This window comes from Colletes gigas, unplaced genomic scaffold (assembly GCF_013123115.1).
Source record: "Colletes gigas isolate AHSC1104 unplaced genomic scaffold, ASM1312311v1 Colletes_gigas_Sc00009, whole genome shotgun sequence".
NCBI lineage: Eukaryota > Metazoa > Arthropoda > Insecta > Hymenoptera > Colletidae > Colletes > Colletes gigas.
The window spans coordinates 9,198,113-9,215,373 of NW_025106638.1; the positions used below are offsets into that span (position 1 = coordinate 9,198,113).

General features: G+C 31.8%; 1 protein-coding gene across 2 annotated transcripts in view; it reads left to right on the forward strand.

Moving 5' to 3' along the window:
- Positions 1–643: 643 nt before the first annotated feature.
- Positions 644–17,261, forward strand: part of LOC122397247 (PTB domain-containing engulfment adapter protein 1-like) — a 204,420-nt gene continuing 187,802 nt past the window's right edge. The window contains exon 1 of one of the 2 annotated variants that reach the window (XM_043396289.1): positions 644–749. The gene's annotated coding sequence lies outside the window, so the exon portion shown is untranslated. The remainder of the gene's footprint in view (positions 750–17,261) is intronic. The other variant, XM_043396291.1, reaches the window with a different exon arrangement.

Below are 17,261 nucleotides of genomic sequence, written 5' to 3' on the forward strand. Positions count from 1 at the left end.
ACTTTTCTGTAGGGCATCAAACAAAATTACTAAAAATCGAAAATGAATTTTTAAGAAAGATCGACAGGGTGCTTAAATTCGGCGAAAAAAGAGATTTCAAATCGTTCTGGAAAAATTATTTTCAATTGCGGGAGTTAATTTCAATCATTTTTAGTTATTAGACATACCCTCGAAATCCTGCCTACTTTCGAGAAAAAAATTCAAGAAGGTGTGAAATTTTTCGACAAAATCAAAAAATTTCAAGTCGTTTTGGAAAAATTATTTTCAGTTGGCGGGGTCAATTGCAATAATTTTTGGTGAATAGTCCTAACCTAGAAATCCTACCCACTTTCTAGAAAAAAATTCAGTACGGGGAGAACTTTAAACGTTAATAACTTTTTAACGAAGCCTTAGTCAACAAATTCGTATTCTTGATTTTCGTCCTATTTTGGCTTCTAGAATCTTTCATTAGAATTTTTCCCATGGGTTGTCGAACACCCTGTATATCATCTCTCTGTTTATGTGAACCATATCGCCATAGAACGGCGACATGGCCACCAGAGTAATCCGACATGGCGACGATCGTGTCCCTCGCTAATAGAGGGGGCTGCCTGCTCGCCAGACCCGCTTCAACTCTCAAACAGAATTTTTCTCATTCGCGTCGGTGAGTTCTGTGTCGTCGGAACAGGTGGATCGCGTTCAGGGAAAGCGGACGTCGCTCGTGGAAACGTCAGTGGAATCGTGCAGTAATTCATCATTGTCGGCGGTGGGTGAGTGAAAACATTAAATTACACGACAAGAGGTATCAAACTCTTCTTGATCTGTCCCATCGTGTCGCGACCGGTATTTACCGAGATGGTGGGACAAAAAGGAATATAAATAATGAAAAGTTTTCAACCGAGAGACACGAGGACTTTCTATTTTGGTATTTTTACGCGCGCGGCTGCGGATACGAACGGAATAGCGAAAGGCAACAAACACAGAGGAAAGGATAGGAGTCAGAAAAAAACAGGTAAACGCAAAGGTCTGCCCGTGATCTCCGGACAACGCTGGCAAATGCAACGTTCCTTCGTCTGAAAGCGATCGCAAGATCGTGCATACGTGTTTCTAGGTGAAAACATTTTTCTTCTCCGCGCTTTCTGTTTTTATTTACTTTTTCACATGATTTGTCTGCCATGGCGATTTCAAACATCGTTGATTGCCGCTTTTTTTCGCTCATGCCATGCTCGTCTTATTTTATTTTATGTTCCTCGTGTGTACAGATTTTTTTACATTTATTGCAAACTCTCAAGTAGTGTTAATATTAGAAAGCAAATTACTATTAGGTGATCGATGCAAAGTAAGAATTTCAAACTTTTATACGTTCCGATCGTAATCAAGCAGACCGTTGTTTCGATCGTTGACTGTGGTGTAAAATTGTGTAAACATTGGAAATGTTTTCGATGGATAAATCAAACTTCCAACGTCGCGTAGTGAATCGACTCGAGGACACAACGGGAATGTGTATGTACCACGAAACGTCATAAACGCTCCTGTAGCCAGAGATTGGTATATATAGATATATGTAGCCATGTCACAGTTAACTTATTTTGTATTCGTGCAGCGAAAATGTATCCGATGTCACGACAAACTGCATGGTACGTGTGCTGGTCGCCCGCTCACACGCACGCACGTGCATCTACCCTTTTCGTCGTAACTGTGGCCAGATCTGGCATAATTGAGTGCATCGACGTCGACATTAGTAACGATGAACTTCCTTAGCGTCTGACGGAGTGGTGGGGATAGCAGCCATATACTACCGCTCGAGCCACGCATGCGTGAGCACAATTTCGGAAAAACGATAAAGAACTGTTGGATGACCAACACGACCAGACAAACACCACTCCGTCACCTCGCAAACATTACTCGTCCAAAACATCCTAGTCCAGATTTCTAATCCTTACTCATCCTGAACCTCGTACCCTTCCTGAGTCACACTATCCCTTGATCATCGTCTCTACCCCTACCCATCTCTACCAATTACTTATAAACGCCTGCAATACCGAAAAACAGACAGAAAGAGTCTAGTCTTCAGTCGATGTAATAGTTGTACGAGTTTCTTCTCTTAAATAAAGTGTTGGAATCCAACAGAACGCTAGTGTGAGCCTTTCCTTCTTGCTCTTGTAAAAGAGAAACAGCTGAAATACGATCTCGCGATAAAATAATTTTTACTTTCCGACCTATGTAAAGTATAAGGAAAGTACCATAATGAAAGAAACATTTCAAAAACTTTTTTTGTAGGAAATACACGTTTTAAGACCCCCTCATCATATTGTGACTATTAAAAAAAAAAGAAATTCTTTTTTCGTCGAAAAATTTAGGCCTCTTTCTGAATTTTTTTCTCGAAAATGCGTAGGATTTCGGGGGTATATCTGTTCACCAAAAATGATTGTAATCGACCCCCGTAACTAATAATAATTTTTCCAGAACGATATGAAGTATTTTAATTTTCTTGAAAAATTTTCCGACCTACTCGAATTTTTTTCTCGAAAGTGCGTAGGATTTCGGGGGTGCGTCTATTCACCAAAAATGATTGTAATTGACCCCAGCAACCGAAAATAATTTTTCCAGAACGATTTGAAATTTTTTTTTTTTCGTCAAAAAATTTAGGCACCTGCCTCCTGTCGATTTTTCTTACAAATTCGTTTTTCATTTTTAATAAATTTGGTTAGCACTAAACAGAAAAGTTGTTTAATACTTTTTTGTAGGTACTTATGAGCTCTACTTCAGAAAACAATTTCAATCAAATCCATTCACTATTGTAGGAGTTATGGCCGTTTGAAAATTGGACCATTTTTATCACTTTACGGGGTTAAGGAACAACTTTTCCAATATTTTTAGAATTTCTACATATTCTTCGCCAAAATACGCGTTCTTTGCCGTTTGAAACATTAAAGTTCCCCAATCCGTTTAGAAGTTATGACATTTTAAAGATTCGCATGAAATTTTGGGGGTGCATTTCTGGTCTCACGTTAGATTTTCGGTCAGAAATTTTTTTCTCGAAAGTGCGTAGATTTTCAGGGTTATGTGTATTCACCAAAAATGATTGTAACTGACCACCGCAACTAATAATAATTTTTCCAGAACGATATGAAGTATTTTAATTTTTTTGAAAAATTTTCCGACCTACCCGAATTTTTTTCTCGAATATGCATAGGATTTCGGGGGTGCGTCTATTCACCAAAAATGATTGTAATTGACCCCAGCAACCGAAAATAATTTTTCCAGAACGATTTGAAATTTTTTTTTTCGTCAAAAAATTTAGGCACCTGCCCCCTGTCGATTTTTCTTACAAATTCGTTTTTCATTTTTAATAAATTTGGTTAGCACTAAACAGAAAAGTTGTCTAATACTTTTTTGTAGGTACTTATGAGCTCTACTTCAGAAAACAATTTCAATCAAATCCATTCACTATTGTAGGAGTTATGGCCGTTTGAAAATTGGACCATTTTTATCACTTTACGGGGTTAAGGAACAAATACACGTTTTAAGACCCACTGATCATATTGTGACTGTTAAAAAAAAGAAATTTTTTTTCTGTGCCTAAACGACTGAATGTATTTCAATGAAAGCGTACATTTATGTTTTATGTTGTCGTTTCAATGATTATACGTGTTATAGTTTTATAATTATTTTAGAGTTAAAGCGATAGGATATATTAATGGCGGAATAGTTTATGAGTGAACAAATTACACATAATGCAAACCGTGTTAACTAGGAAGAATCAATAAAATCTGACAAATTCAATTTTTAAATTCGTTTCCTAACCAATATACATTATTTGTAACAAATTTTTGAAACGATTTATATAAATCTTAAGAAGAATTAAGATCATGTAAACTTTTTCTCTATCTTTTCTAGAAAAGACAAAATTAATCGAAATCTTATACATTACATATCAACATAAACCACATTAAAAATGTATACCATAAATATTTTAGAATAATGTTGTTCAAAGCATTCTAACTCGTAAAGGGTTAATTAAAAAACAAATATTTAGAAATTGAAATAAGTAAAATTTATTAAAATGAAAAATCACTCTTAACCACGTGCACGCTGTAAGAATCTTCAGTAACAAATATTTTCTAATGATACGATCTAAATTGGATTTTTCAATAACCGTCTCAATTTGTTACACAGAATTAAATATTATACAGGGTGTACGGCCACGCTTAGAAAAATTTTAATGAGAGATTCTAAAGGTCAAAATAATACGAAAATCAAGAATATCAATTTTTTGATTAAGGCTCCGTTATAAAGTTATTAAAAAATTTCAAATCATTCTGAAAAAATTATTTTTAGTTGCGGTGGTCAGTTACAATCATTTTTGGTGAATACACATAACCCTGAAAACCTACGCACTTTCGAGAAATAAATTTCTGACCGAAAATCTAACGCGAGACCAGAAATGCACCCCCAAAATTTCATGCGAATCTTTAAAATGTCATAACTTCTAAACGGATTGGGGGATTTTAATGTTTCAAACGGCAAAGAACGCGTATTTTGGTGAAGAATATGTAGAAATTCTAAAAATATTGGAAAAGTTGTTCCTTAACCCCGTAAAGTGATAAAAATCGTCCAATTTTCAAACGGCCATAACTCCTACAATAGTGAATGGATTTGATTAAAATTGTTTTCTGAAGTAGAGCTCATAGTTACCTACAAAAAAGTATTAAACAACTTTTCTGTTTAGTGCTAACCAAATTTATTAAAAATGAAAAACAAATTTGTAAGAAAAATAGACAGAGGGCAGGTGCTTCAATTTTTTGACAAAAAAAGAAATTTCAAATCGTTCTCGAAAAATTATTTTCGGTTACGGGGGTCGATTACAATCATTTTTAGTGAACAGATATACCCCCGAAATCCTACGCACTTTCGAGAAAAAAATTCGAGTATGTCGAAAAATTTTTCAAGAAAATTAAAATATTTCATATCGTTCTAGAAAAATTATTATTAGTTACGGGGGTCGATTACAATCATTTTTGGTGAACAGATATACCCCCGAAATCCTACGCATTTTCGAGAAAAAAATTCAGAAAGAGGCCTAAATTTTTCGACGAAAAAAGAATTTCTTTTTTTTTTAATAGTCACAATATGATGAGGGGGTCTTAAAACGTGTATTTCCTACAAAAAAAGTTTTTGAAATGTTTCTTTCATTATGGTACTTTCCTTATACTTTACATAGGTAGGAAAGTAAAAATTATTTTATCGCGAGATCGTATTTCAGCTGTTTCTCTTTTACAAGAGCAAGAAGGAAAGGCTCACACTAGCGTTCTGTTGGATTCCAACATTTTATTTAAGAGAAGAAACTCGTACAACTATTACATCGACTGAAGACTAGAGTCTTTCTGTCTGTTTTTCGGTATTGCAGGCGTTTATAAGTTATTGGTAGAGATGGGTAGAGGTAGAGACGATGATCAAGGGATTGTGTGACTCAGGAAGGGTACGAGGTTCAGGATGAGTAAGGATTAGAAATCTGGACTCGGATGTTTTGGATGAGTAATGTTTGCGAGGTGACGGAGTGGTGTTTGTCTGGTCGTGTTGGTCATCCAACAGTTCTTTATCGTTTTTCCGAAATTGTGCTCACGTATACATGGCTCGTGTGGTAGTATATGCCTGCTACCCCCACCACTCCGTTAGACGATAAGGAAGATCGTCGTCACTATTGTCAAAGTCGATGCACTCAATTATGCCCGATCTGGCCACATTGGTTCCAGTGCTTGCGTCGAGTGAGATCGTTTACCGTGTTTGTCATTTAATGAAATGCATGCGCGTTGCCGGGCGCAGATAACTTTTCATATCGCGCAAACGCCCACTACGTCGTTCGAATTGCCCGTTGCTCTTTGACTCGTTTCAACTTCTCCGCGTTCTCTCGGTCCAGAACCTGATTCTGATTTTCTTACCTTAGGTCTTGACCTTTCGATGCATCAAAAGTTGAACAAACGTGCGTTTATTTTCATAGCTATCGACATCGACTATTTTAGTTCTTTTTGTTGATAAATAGAAACATAACCTAAGATAATAGGGTGTTTCATCGACATCGACTATTTTAGTTCTTTTCGTTGATAAATAAAAACATAACCTAAGATAATAGGGTGTTTCATCGACATCGACTATTTTAGTTCTTTTCGTTGATAAATAAAAACATAACCTAAGATAATAGGGTGTTTCATCGACATCGACTATTTTAGTTCTTTTCGTTGATAAATAAAAACATAACCCAAGATAATAGGGTGTTTCATCGACATCGACTATTTTAGTTCTTTTCGTTGATAAATAAAAACATAACCTTAGATAATAGGGTGTTTCATCGACATCGACTATTTTAGTTCTTTTCGTTGATAAATAAAAACATAACCTAAGATAATAGAGTGTTTCTTCGACATCGACTATTTTAATTCTTTTTGTTGATAAATAAAAACATAACCTAAGATAATAGGGTGTTTCATCGACATCGACTATTTTAGTTCTTTTTGTTGATAAATAGAAACATAACCTAAGATAATAGGGTGTTTCTTCGACATCGATTAATTTAGTTCTTTTCGTTGATAAATAAAAACATAACCTAAGATAATAGGGTGTTTCAGATAGTATTGCACAGTTCAAAACTTTAATTCAATACTAATTTTAAGTGTGATGATTCATAGCAATGATGACGAACCTTGTTGCATTTGTATGTCATAAACTTAAGAATTAAAAATTAAGAATAGTGATATTTGACTGTATTTAAATTTTTATTGTTCCACATTCTACTGCACGTTTAATTTTGTAAGAGCGAGACAAATATTTCCTTTAATTTTGTCATATATATAATATTGACGCTGAAAATATATCTCACATTATTTTTCAATATCACGAAATTTGAATCAGTTGAATTGCAATGTGAAAACAATTGCATAATAAAAAGGGTTAACTAGTGATAGATGTCATTGTTATATAAATTTGATATACTATGATTCAATGGAAACTCATTCGGCAAATTGACATTTGTGAGCTATTTAGTCTCCGACCAACTATATTATTATTTTGATAGATCTGTGTGCATTTATTAGAAACTATTTTTAATTTATATGTATTTTCAAGAATTTGAATGCTTTTTATTCCAAACGTGGAATGAATTTTATTCAGAATTCAGCTCTGCGTTAATTAAATCAACTCGTGTGTCACTTTCAATATGCATGCCATAGGTTCGACACCCTTGATCTTATGGTCTTCTAATCACCGTTCTGAATGCAATTGTGTTCATTTGCAATATCATACTTGATCTTTGGACACAAAGAATGTTGCTCATCTACATTTGACATTGTCAACATTATTCATCTTTCTCCTACTGAAATGTGACTTCGAGTATTAAGTTTGAGTAACTATAGAGTCTGTAAATAAATTTCTATACTAATAATATTTTATGAGTTATTAAGTTATAAAATACATTTATTTTTAAATTGTAAAATACATATGTATAATGTTATTAGTAAACTGCGGATCTTTATGCAAATTCACATTTTTATTAATAGAATTAATGAAACGGAAGCTTCGCAGAGGGCTGTCTCAACCCCTAAATATAATAATTCGTATCTTACTTTAAGTATTTCTTATATTTTTACATATTAAATGCATTCTGTAGTTTTTTGAGGATTAAAATTTCCCATAAATGCATAAACATCCACAGTCTAGTTATTAGTATATAAATGTACTTACAGATCCTACTAGGGTCGATTTAAGGTTTTTGAGGACTGGGTCTGAGAAATTATTAGAAGCCCCTTCGATTCAAGATTTTGAATATTGAATATATAATAACAATATTTAACAGACTTTCTGAATATTTTAAGATTTATTAAGAAAAAAACTTCATTTTTGAACAACTTTTTATAATTTCGCCATTTTAATGTTAAAGGCAGAAATATTTATCTGTAAATGATTTTTTAACGTCAATAATATTATAAACAAATCTTTTTACGGAAATATTAACACTAGAACTACCGACAATTATGGCATATTTGTTTATACCAAAGCAATTAAAACGATAGATGCTTGAAGAAACGCATAATGCAATGGAAATAAATATATATTCATTTTCTTATAGAAAACCATGATGAATTTACAAAAATCCGGTCGAGTAAATTTTTTACAATTTTTATTAGAAATTACGAATGTGTCATTTTGAACCTTTCAGTAGATCTAGTGTTAAGTCTGTTAAATATTGTTATTATAGATATTTTTAAAAATAACGCTTGCTTTTAAAAAATATCTCAAAATCCTGAATCGAAGGGGCTGCTAATAATTTCTCAGACCCAGTCCTCAAAAACCTTAATTCGACCCTAGTAGGATCTGTAAGTACATTTATATACTAATAACATTATACATATGTATTTTACAATTTAAAAATAAATGTATTTTGTAACTTAATATCTCATAAAATATCATTAGTATAGTAATTTATTTACAGACTCTATAGTTACTCAAACTTAGTACTCGAAGTCACATTTCAGTAGGAGAAAGATGAATAATGTTGACTATGTCATATCCCAGTAAGATTAGGTTTAATTCACCGTTTGCCTAGAAAGTATATCTTTGGTTTTTATTGCAGTTTATTCTTAAAGTAAATGAAACAATGAAAATGTAAATAATTTCAAAATATATTTTCTGAATCTGCATAACATCACAATACTTCCAATGGTCAGTTGAAAAAATTTTTCAGACAAAAATGCATCAGTTTCGTATCTGTTACAAACTGCAATATAAAAAATTGAAAAAAATTTTCATTATGAAAACGCAGTCACCTTTTTTTTTTAAAATGGCATTCCACATTTTTTTTCTTCATCTTATTATACTTCGTGTCAAGACGAATTCAATCACCTAGAATACCATGACCTTTAGATAACCTTGACTTCAGATATGTATTTAGGTTTAATCGACAAAAATGTTAATATAAAAAATTATTATACATCAGTTAATTTATAATAAGTACTCGAAGTGGAATCTGATATTCTTCCATATTTTGGTAAAAAGTAATAAAAAGTATAATATTTCATTTAAAAAAATAACAAAGTTGACCTTCAAATCTCCGAAACGCTTTCACCACTAAAAAAGACAAATAGACTACGTAGTGTATTCCTTCAAACTATGTAACTGTTTTTTACAAAATTTTTTTGAGCAACGCATATTTTGGAAGTTATTGAGGTGCACAAATTACACAGATTACCCTGTATACATGTAAACTTCTGGATAACATTAGTTTCATTAGGAATTGTGTAAACTAACAACTAGACGATGGAAGTATCGAATGATTTTATTTTTTACACAGTAAGTTGAACAAATGTTGGCGATGAAAGCAGATCAATGTGTTACAAGAACAATAACATGTAAACTTCTGGATAACATTAGTTTCATTAGGAATTGTGTAAACTAACAACTAGACGATGGAAGTATCGAATGATTTTAGTTTTTACACAGTAATTTGAACAAATGTTGGCGATGAAAGCAGATCAATGTGTTACAAGAACAATAACATGTAAACTTCTGGATAACATTAGTTTCATCAGGAATTGTGTAAACTAACAACTAGACGATTGAAGTATCGAATGATTTTATTTTTTACACAGTAAGTTGAACAAATGTTGGCGATGAAAGCAGATCAATGTGTTACAAGAACAATAACATGTAAACTTCTGGATAACATTAGTTTCATCAGGAATTGTGTAAACTAACAACTAGACGATTGAAGTATCGAATGATTTTATTTTTTACACAGTAAGTTGAACAAATGTTGGCGATGAAAGCAGATCAATGTGTTACAAGGACAATAACCTTGACTTGTTAACAGAACTACGATCCATTTTAGTCTTCCAATTTTTTAGCAAGACGGCAGTAATATTGAACTACTTTTTTATAAAGGTACCTGCATAGGGGCATCGATAACCGTAACACATGTTGAAATATAATATAGGATGTTCTAAAGTCACTATCTATTTCGCAAATTAACGGGAATTTAAATGAAAATGTTTAAATGTGTTCAAAACACACTTATAATTATACAAAATACAATGAAATGCTGAATGAATATAGGTTATAATTTTATTTATTACTTTACTACTTAACCACTGTAACAGCTGAAAATAAAAGCAATTTGCAAGAATTTTTCGGAGGTAATTTTGTAACTTTTTTTAATAAGTGTTTAATATTTTCAAAAGTACATTTCTTAAATTATTTAAAAATTTCGTATAAAGATATTGGAGAAAATATAAAGAATATGCTACTTCTAGGAACATAGTAACTACACGAACTGATGATATCACATTCTTTAATATCAATGTCTTTATATAAATAAATACAACGCAGCTCATGACGACCATGCGGCTACAGAACCCCACGTGCTAAACAGGTGGCGCCACTTGGTTGCGTGCTTATTGCCGCGCGAATATGAATTCCCCAACAGATATTAATTATTATAGACGTAATAGGAAAACAAAAAATCATACAATTTTCTTAAACTATAAGACAGTAGCTTCAGTTACACGTAGGTATTTATAAAAATAATAATTTATTATAAAATGGTGGGAACTTTGAAGAAAAGATCTGAAAAACCTGTGAAAAATATTCTTTTTAGTACCACGTAGGAACTAATTATTCGATCGAAAATTCTGTAAGCGTAACCGAAGAGAATTATATTATATTAGGAATCACCATACAAAATTTTACTTTTACTTTTGTACTTTTTGTAAAAATATTACATTCGATAACTAAAATTAGGAAAGAGTACAATAATTATGTTTATTTATATATAGGTATATATATTTTTGTTAGTAGTAAATAACGCATATTTGAGAATAAACATTCTTTTTATTAATCATGACTTACAAATATTACACGCATATACACATCACAAAATATTATTTACAAACAGTATTTTATTATGTTGTCTCTTAACACATTTCTTTTCTTAGATGTTAATTCACTAGTTTCTGGGAAAATTTGCTCAGCTGGAACTAACGTTGCCATAATGCATAAATATTTTCTAATGGATATTTTTTATTGTTCTCTTTCCAATACATAACTGGATTTCTTTATCGAGGTAGATACATTTCTTTCAAATAAGTCTCCAATTCTATCTGAATGCAATTCTTTCCGGAAATTGCACCTTTATTTTTATTTGCAACGTATAAATTGAACGAAGCTCATAAATTGGATGAATTTTTACTATCATTTACGTGTATGATTAAATTTGAATTATCTGTTTCTGTTGAAATTAATCGTTATTTAAACTTATCTCGTGCGGAAACGCGGGTTCGATATAACAGCATAACAGTAAATTTCATTGTTTCCTATACCTGCAAAGTAACCTATTCAGTTGTGAAATTACATACAGTACCGGGAAAAAGTACACTGTGGAGCATAACTATAGCACCACTATAATTTTCAAGAGTTTTGTAGTTGTAACTAATGATTTCTAAATGTTAATAATACCACGTGAAAAGGACTAGAAAAAAATTATAATCAATGGAAAAAATAGAAAAATAACATTTATTTAACACGAAGTATAATAATAAATGAAATATTGCAATGGTGCATAACTATAGCACCAATGTATTTGGAACGTGATAATAAGGTTAAATGGCTATAAAGGGTTAAATTTCTAATTCAGTTTATTAAAGCGAGCAGTTTCGATAATGAGTGGGACCTCCTTTTTTATGTATTAATTCAAAAATACGATTGTTCGTACTTGTAATGAGTTTTTTCAAAGTTTCTTCGCTAATTTGATTCCACGCTTCGATAACTGCTGTTTTTAGCTCCGAAATGTTCGAAAATTGTCGATTATTTCCATAAATATGCTGTACCATGATACCCCATAGGTTTTCAATTGGATTTTGGTCCGGGGAGCATGCAGGCCATTTTGATACATTGACATCAAACGTTTTAAACTGTGGTTTGTCGGATATTATGGATCGGAGCATTATCTTGTCGATAAGTCCATGAAATGTGATTGTTCGCACGAATAAAAGGCAATAAATGATTTTGGATTAATCCAATATACTCCGCGCTATTAATTCGTGTAGTTGGAAAAGCTAATCCGAGCTTGCCACAGGAGCAGAATGCACCCCACACGATAAGTGTCCCTCCACCGAAATTACGTTTCGAAAAGTATTTTTGTTCTTTACGAAGCTCCCTCCAATATGAATCAAATCCATCCGGACCGTCCAAATTGAATTTTTTTTCGTCAGAGAAAATAACCTAAGTTGAGTAAAGAATATTGAATATGAAGCTAAAATCTCGATTTACGAATGTCTAAACTTAACTTACATTATTCCAATTTCTGCTCATGTTTTCTCGCGCGTCGTCAAGCCTGGCTATTTTCTGACGTTTCAGAAGTGTAGGTGCGGACATCATTTTTTGTCTTATAATGTTTGAATTATGTTTAAGGACACGTTGGACAGTCCAACGAGAAACGCCGAGATCACGTTCCTTCGCAATTTGTTTACAGCTTTTTAACGAATTGCTCGCAACTTTAGCAATTTGCCTTTCAGTACGAGGGGATAACTTCTTCTTAGGTCCCCCTTTCTTATTTTTCCCATACTTAGTAGGATCGCGTAAAAAATTCAGTACAACTTTATGAGATCGGCCGAGTTTACGTGCGATTTCACGTATCCCCATTTTTTGCTCTCTGTACGCTGAAATTGCACCTTGCTCTTGTTCATTAAGATAGCTGCCACGTGGCGTCGTATCAATTAACTAAGAATTCCCGAGTTTACTAAAAAAATTCCAACAGAAACCCTTGAAGTGCGTTAAAAATGAACCGGTTCTATTGTTTTGCACCGATCGTCAAACGTTTATCGATTAAATCTTGACATATAAGTAGACTACTTCAATGAATTTCACCTAAATCCATTATTTACAATGCTTTTTCATACCATATAATTGGTTGTTTAATAACTCCTGAACGGATTGGAGGAATTTAATTTTTCAAAATGCAAACAACGCATATTTTAGTGGAGAATATGTAGAAATGCTAACAATATTGAAAAAGTTGTTCCTTGACCCAATAAAGTGAGAAAAAACCCCCTAAAACTGGTCCAATTTTCAAACGGCCATAACTCCTACAATAGTAAAGGTATTTCATTGAAATTTTTTTCTAAATCAGAGCCCATGGGTACCTACAAAAAAGTATTAGACAACTTTTTCGTAGAACGTCAAACAAATTGATTAAAAATGAAAATGAATTTTTAAGAAAGATCGACAGGGTGCGTAAATTCGGCGAAAAAAGAGATTTCAAATCGTTCTGGAAAAATTATTTTCTATTGCGTGAGTTAATTTCAATCATTTTTAGTTATTAGACATACCCTCGAAATCCTGCCTACTTTCGAGAAAAAAATTCAAGAAGGTGTGAAATTTTTCGAGAAAATTAAAAAATTTCAAGTCGTTTTGGAAAAATTATTTTCAGTTGCCGGGGTCAATTACTATAATTTTTGATGTTTATACTATAAAACACTTTTTTGGACAACGCTGATTCCATGCCGGAAAGTTAAGCAGCGTTGGGTGCATTTTATTTATAATACTTCTTTATTGTTTTTGTAATTGGGTACTACTAGCCCTTTAACACAAAATTTCATAAAATATCAATATTTATTGATGTAGGAAGAATAATCAATCAATTATTTATAATTTTGGTTAATGTATTATTTTTTATTAATTTTACACAATTACTTTTTACAGATTATTTTTTAATTTTTCATAGTGATTTAAATTTGCAAGTGGTAATATAAAATATAGAAATGTAACAAAGTAGTAGAAAATAAATACTAGAAAACATGAAAATTGAAACTTATGTATAACTTAATAATAATTTCCTTTCCCCATTAAAGGATTGATAGTTGAATTTATAAAATTAGAATCTAAAATTCGCAACAATTTAACAGTTAGAACTTTGGATTTTGTATTTAGGATTTCGAATTTCGAATTTAGTATTTAGAAATTAGAATTTACAATTTGGATGCATTATGCAATTGAACAAAATGGAAAATTTAAAAATTAATGAAAAATTCAACGCGAATTAAGGCTATCGAAAAGTATCAATCGGACGCTCATAAGTTCATAAAGAATTGATTCATTTTTAAGAGTCGAAGATACTATTAATTCATATTCGCTTTTATAGTTAATTTTTCGACTAGAATCTTAGGTGTTACGATCAATGGTGATATAATATTATGTTTTTTAAATTAATCGCTTCTATGTATTCATTATATTCAGATGAAATTCTATTAGTTAACGACAATAGTGTTGCAATTTGTTATCATATTATTAATCGAAGTTCTGGTTACAATAGTATTGGTTTGCACAGAGAACTAATTTATACAATTAGTATTGTCATTCATTGCATCTTCACTGTTAAAGATTAAACAACAAGTAAATACTATAGAAAAGTTGAATTCTTCAGTTTACAGTTTACAGTTTATGAAACTTTGATAGGAGATAGACGTTATAAAACAAAGGTACATTTGATGTTGGTATATTGAATATTATATCAACATAGTGTTAATACATTGTATACGGGATACTCCTCTCTTTATTATTATAGAAAAATGTCCCATAGAAAAGTATTTTCTTTTTCCTCGAAGTGTAAGAATTTCTAAATAAAAATAAATGTTTTCATTCTGAAAAATAAAGGTGATTTTCATAATTTTGAAACTTTTAAAATCTTGAAAACACTTAAGGAACAACAAATGAATACTACAGAAAAGTTGTATTCCTCTGTTCAAAATGAAAACTATTTATATGAAGTAATTTTTTCAACAACGCTCATACCACGTTGGAAAACACTTAGAATGTAAATAGAAATAAAAAAAAAAAAAATAAGCATCCTATAAGTCGGATAGCGGGTACAAATATTAGATATTAGATATAAACCTTCAACTAATACCATGAAGTTTTCCAAACAAATAGAATAAGAACAAAGCGCAAGGCCAAGATAGTATTAATATAAACCATAAGAGTTCCTATCTCACTACCTCTGTCCGCTTTTGTAAATACCTTTTTCCATCTATTTATTTAATCTTAGTAGTAAGTTAGTAGTAAGATTAACCCTGCAATGTTAGCTCCCTTTTTGTTGGCTATTTTTGGGGAGCATTACTTAAAATAAGACGCATATTGACCAAAGCAATGTAACTAGTGATAAGGAAAGTACAACGAGCGAGGATTTAATATCATTTATCGTGATAACAAATAACAGGAAAAAAGACTGAACGCAATATAGTATAAGTCTCTAGCGATACTAAAAAAAAGAAAACTACTTTTTGTTTATTTAAAGTTGTAATATTGTAAAATATTTGTGTAGCCATAAATAAACAGGTTAAAAACAAAAACAAACGTTGGAAAACACCGGTTCTCGTCCGATCACCGAAGTTAAGCAGCATTGGGCGCATTTAGTACTTGGATGGGTGACCGCTTGGGAACAGTGCGTAGCGTTGACACTTTCTTTTTCTTTTTTTTATTTATAATATTTCATTATTGGTTTTGTAATTGGGTACTACTAGTCTTTTAACACAAAATTTCATAAAATGTAAATATTTATTATCGTTGGAAGAATAATTAATGAATTATTTAGAATTCTGATTAATGTATTATTTTTTATTAATTTTACACAATTCTTTTTTATTGATTATTTTTTAATTTTGATTTGCAACTAGTAATAAAAAATATAGAAATATAACGAAATAGTAGAATGGAGAAAATGGAGAGTTGTGTTTAACTTAATAATAATTTCCATTCCCCATTAAAAGATCCTCATTAAAAATTGTTCAATTTATAAAATTACATCTAAAGTTCGCATTAATTTGACAATTAAAACTTAAACCTTACGATTTAGTATTTAGGATTTCGAATTTCGAATTTAGTATTTAGAACTTAAAATTTACAATTTAGATGCATTATACATACAGTAAGGAGCATAAGTAAAGCAATGACCACAAGTTTTGCATAAATCATTATTTGTTACTAGGAATATAAAAGAATAACAAAAAAATAAACATTATAATTATTTTTATCACAGTTAGAAGCAACATAAGAAAGTCTTTCGGTAATTAACATCTTGTTGTTTATGAATAATACGAACAATAGATTGACTCAGTTTTGCACCACGTCCAATATTTGACAATATTTAATATATTATTTATCTTTAATATTTCGTTCACAACCCTTTTGCTTGAAAAACTGCACTAATTCTCTTTGGCACACTTTCTATTAACTTTTTACAATAATCTGGAGATATTTGTTCCCCACTGTTCTTGAATTCTGTTATGCAAATTCGTGATTGAAGTCGGTTGGGAGTCATATGAATCCCGAAGTCGTCTTTTCAGTAACCCCCATAGATTCTCTATGGGGTTGAGATCGGGGCTCTGTGCAGGCCAATCCAAAACAGAAAATTTTTTAGTATCGAGCCTATTTTTCACACTTTTAGCAGTGTGCTTAGGGTCTCGATCATGCATGAAAATTACATTTTCTTCTTCGAATGGTATATTTTCAACAGCATTTATGAGATGATCTTGTAAAATATCTTTGTACATATACTGATTCATGATGCTATTAATTTGGTGCAGTGATCCAACACCAAATTCTGTTAGGCACCCCCAAAACATTAGGGATCCGCCGCCATGCTTTACCGTTCGCTTCACATGTCGTGGTTTAAGCCTTTCATTTTTACGAATCCAGCACCAAGACACGCCATCTGAACAAATTCTGTTAATTTTGGTCTCGTCTGACCAAACAACCCGTTCCCATTCAGTAGTTGTCCAGTTTTGATACTTTTCGGCAAATTCCAAACGAAGTTTAATATTTTTCTTTGATAACATTGGCTTCTTTTTCTTCTTAATACTTCTAAAATCATCTTGTTTAAGGGTCATTCGTGCTGTCCACTTACTTATTCGTATATTCGTATCTTCTTTTAATAATTGTACAGCCATTGCACTTGAAGCTTCACCAATTTTTCATAGTGATTTAAATTTGCAAGTGGTAATATAAAATATAGAACAAATGTCGAATTTCGAATTTAATATTTATAAAATTTACGATCTAGCTACGGCACTGTGAGAAAGTCCACGCGATAGGAGAGACGTTGCTGTCATTTTCGTTTCGCATTGTCCTTGTGTTTGCTACGTAACCGTGATGATGTTCTCGCGCGTATAAATAATCGCGTACTATTTCTATGCAAAAGATCCGCATAGTACATCTTGACGATTCATAGAATCTCGGTTGGC